This window comes from Mastomys coucha, unplaced genomic scaffold (genome assembly GCF_008632895.1).
Source record: "Mastomys coucha isolate ucsf_1 unplaced genomic scaffold, UCSF_Mcou_1 pScaffold22, whole genome shotgun sequence".
Classification (NCBI taxonomy): Eukaryota; Metazoa; Chordata; class Mammalia; order Rodentia; family Muridae; genus Mastomys; species Mastomys coucha.
In genome coordinates, this window is record NW_022196905.1 from 63174042 (window position 1) to 63178702 (window position 4661).

Consider the following 4661-nt stretch of genomic DNA (forward strand, 5'->3'; position numbering starts at 1 on the left):
TGTTTTTTGGAGGGGAAACTGGGAATGGAGAAATTTACATGTAAATAAAGAAAATAAAAAAAAAAGAGTTCAAGGAAAGGGTGACAAGGGAAGTAAGGAATCAGTTATCTAAGAACTCATATAGGACAGGAAGAGAAGTCAAACAGCCAGAAATGGATCTTGTATTTGTTTGATAACAGGGTTAGAACTTACTACAATATTTATGTTGCAATCATCAAGGCATGGGTAGGAGGGTAGACCTACTATGTTGTCTTTCTGCTGCTCCTAGGGATTAGGAGTCTCAAACAACACAAATTGATTTTCTCTGTACAAATTAGATACAAATGGTCAAGTTCCAACTCTCAGGACATTTGGTTCTCTGTGAGTCCTTTATCCATGACTTGCAGGTAGGCTTCTTTCTGTAACCTGGAAGAGCTTGTCTTTGGTATTATTCTCATTGTTAAATGTCATTTTCCTGCAAGGACACAGAACAGCTTGGATTAGAATCCAACATCAGGACCTTTTAGCTCAATTACTTAATTGCAAATCTTATCTCCAACAAGTTCTAAAGTACTTGAACATAAGGAATAATATACAAATTTGAGGAGACATATCTTCCAAAATTAGCCCTAAAGTCAATAAGTTCTCATAAAACTAAATAAAGTAGAAAAAGTTGAATACACTTCAAGGGAACAAAATCTCAAGCATTAGATAATGTAACATCCCACATGTCTAGTGGTTGTTTAGAATCTATTAGCTATGAAAATAATCTTGGAAAGTAGACTTTAACAAAGACATATAACTTAAAAGAAACAGAACAATGGGCATGATTATAGACTTTTTAAAAAGAAGAGACTTTAGTCAGTGTTTTCAGCCTAGTTTCAGGCTGAGGAAACATAATAAAAATAATGAAGCAAGAAATAAAATATGAAAATTTTAGCGATGAAATTGTACAAGTCAAACATTTACTTAGTGAAAATCAAAAAAATTGGGCATACAAAGAATGAAAAGAGAATATTTGAATACATAATATACTGAAGTTTAATTATATACCAGAGTGCAGAAGATTTAACACATAATACAGAGAGTCATTGTGGCAACTATTGCAAAATATCACATGATCTTGTAAACACTAGAATCCTAGAATATTGGACCTTTAGGATAATATCTCAAAATCTAAAGGCAAATGCTGAAGAATATTATACACAGTCAACATTTAATTTTACAAATATGATAAATCATAACTCACTAATACAAAAAGTCAGGAAGATTAAAATAAGTGAAAAACTACATATTGCAACAAATAATCACAGCAGAGCAAAGTAATAGTATGTGCAAAGAAATGCAGATGAGAACTCGTGTCTTTAATAAGAAACTTCAACAAGTTGTAAGTTATTATAGTAGAAAGATATGGATAAGACCAAGTCAAAACATGGATAAGAAATGATTGGCAGATGACAAATTTTTATTAGTAAAGTAAAATAAACTGAAATAAAGACATTTCCAACCCAAGAAGATTTCATACCTCCTGACCTGCCCTCCAAAACATTGCTTTGGCTGGAAGATCACCCAATTATGTTGGGCAGTAGTAGTCTTGTTTTCACAAATATCAATAAATAAGCCAAGATAAAAAAATTCAGAAATAAGTATTTCAAAAATAATTAATATACTACATTTATATACATGATGTACAGGTGATGATGCTGAATCCATATTTATAGAGAAATTCACAAAGCCATATAAATTTATTAGAGAAAATACAGACTAAAACCAAGAGCCCATTTTAACTTGATAAAAAGAAGCACTAAAGCAAAAGAAAAAAATGATTATGAGGAAGGAATAGTAAATATGCAAACAAAATTAAGAAGTATAAAAATTAGATGTAGAATAGAAATTAGTAGTCACAAAGTTGATATTGATTAATAGTAAAAAACTAGCATGATTTTGTAATTTTAAGATGTGAGAGAGGGAGGAGAGAACTGTTTTAAATAATCAAGTCATTCATAATTCAACTTCCTGAGGATTATTCTATCTCTGCGTTTTGGCCAACAATACTTGCCCTGGGTATATAGACACTGCCTATCATGAATACAGTGCTCATACTTGCTTGACAAATTGTTTTGGTTTTTTGGGGGTTTTGGTATTTTTGTTTTGTTTTGTTTTGCCTTGTTTTTTGTTTGTTTTTGTCTTTGATTTTTTTTTCTACTTACTAACTCACCATTTACAACCAACTTTTTTGGTGGGGAAAATTTCTTCATTACGTTCCCAAACTAACCTATATGATTACTGATTCAGTTGAAAAGTTCACTTTATTTAGATTAAGCAGATCATTGAAGATATAATTGCATTATCATTTTGTTGTAAAATGTTTGCTTCATTGGTTTCCTTTTGAGTAAAATGAACCATGTGATTGACCCAGAAAACTGTCAGTTATGACACAGTAATAATAAGCAGCATTGGCCTTGAATGTACAGGGAATTTTGCTGTTATCTATATCTTCTGTGAGTAGACTCCATAGCTGTATTATTGTAATAGATGTTAAACCCAGTCGTAATTGTTTTAATTATTTGATCCACTGTACTATTAATTGATGAATTATTATAATTACTATAATTATCTGTTAACTAATAAATTTTATAAAAGTAAAACTGTAAATCTCACAATTTTGAAGGACCTTTGTATAAGATCATTCATATCACTTAGTAATTTATATTTATCTTTTTGTCTTTCAATATATCTATATATATATACATATATATATATATATATATATATATAGAGAGAGAGAGAGAGAGAGAGAGAGAGAGAGAGAGAGAAGAGAGAGAGGGAGACAGAGAGAGACACAGAGAGAGAGACAGAAAGAGTGGTCATTATATCTACACCATCAGCAGTGAACTTGATTTGTTTTCACAGGATACATATAACTATATATATATTCAGTAACGTCTTTTAAAACACACATTAGGAATTGGAAGAAAGATCTAATCATGTGAAATTCAAGACAACAAACAAAGTCATAAAGTTAGTTATGTATACATGGTTTTGTTCAACAGATGTATTAATACCAAAAAGATGATTTTGTTTGATCTATAAATTTTATTGTAAAAAAGAGCACTGCAAATAAATGAAACAGCACATACCCAAATAAGCCAGACCTGAAGTTACACAACACAATGTCTATATGTTTAGAATAGACATTCCGAATGTAAACTACAGTACTTCTCATGAAATTTTAAGTATCACTTCTGGCTCTACTCTCACAAGTCTCCTTCAGTCTGTCTGAGATTATATCCATATGTGCTGGAAGTGTCATCCACTGACCTCTCACATTCCCTTTGACAGAACAGTGGAACTCTCTGAAGACTATGTTCTGTATCCTTGCTAATGTAAATAACAGGGATGTTGACAGGTTGTATCACCTTCATAAGCTAAACTTGTGACCAGTTGAACCAGGGCTGCAACCACAGCCTTCAATGGCCTTGGTGGCTGAACATGATGGAAGTATGCTTAGGATATTGATTGGGAAACCTGCTGGAACAAGCAATGACAAGGCTCTTTTTTATTTATTTATTTTAATTTTTTTTATTTATATACATTCCAAATGTTGCTTCACATCCTGGTCCCTCTTCAAAGAGTTCTTCACTCCCTCCCCACTGCCCTTTGCCTCTGAGAGGGTCCCACTCCATGTTCCATCTACCCACCTACCCACATCTCACCCTGCCACATCTTCCTTCCCTGGGGAATCAAGTCTCTATAGGATTAGGTACTTCCTCTCCCACTGGGGCCAGACAAAGCAATCCTCTCCTATGTGCTGGAGGCCCTAGACCAGCTCATGGAAGCTCTTTGGTTGGTGGCTTACTCTCTGAGAGTTCCTATGGGCCCCTGTTAGTTGCACTATTGTTCTTCCTATGGAGTTGCCATCCGCTCAGCTCCTTCAATCCTTCCCCTAACCCTTCCATGTAGATTCCTGATCTAAGTTCAATGGTTGGCTGTAAGTATCTGCATCTGTTTTAGTCAGCTGCTGGTAGAGCCTCTTAGAGGACAGCCATATTAGGCTCCAGTCTGTAAGCACAACATGGCATTAGTAATTGTGTCAGGGTTGGGTGCCCACCTATAGGATGTGTCTCAAGTTGGACTAGTTACTGGATGTTCTTTCCTTTAACTCTGTTCCATTTTTGTCCCTGTATTTTATTTTGACAGAAACAATTTGGGGTTGAAATTTTTGAATCCCCTGACAAAACCAAATTTAAGTAACATCTTTCCACTAATACAGCCCTACAGAGGATGATAGAAGGAAAACTTCAAAACAAGGAGGGAAACCTACACTCAAGAAAAAGGAAGAAATTAATTTTCTCACAACAAACCCAAAAGAAGAGAACCACGCAAACATAATTTCACATCTAAAAATTATTGGTCCTTAATATCTCTCAACATCAATCATCAGTGGAGTAACAGAGGTGGATCAGCGACCTTAGCTGCCTCTTCCTTGCACTGGGAGAGTCTGCCTCCAGGGACCGCCATGACCAGGAGTCTCCAGTGAGAGCCGCCATCCTCTCTCCAGTGAGTTCCTAAGCCAGGAGCAGCCACCGGGGAGGCACAGGCCCCAAAAGTCGTAGGGGTCTTGCAGGGCATCAGGGACAGGACAAGCTCCGGTCAGACTCACTAAGAACATCTATCACCAA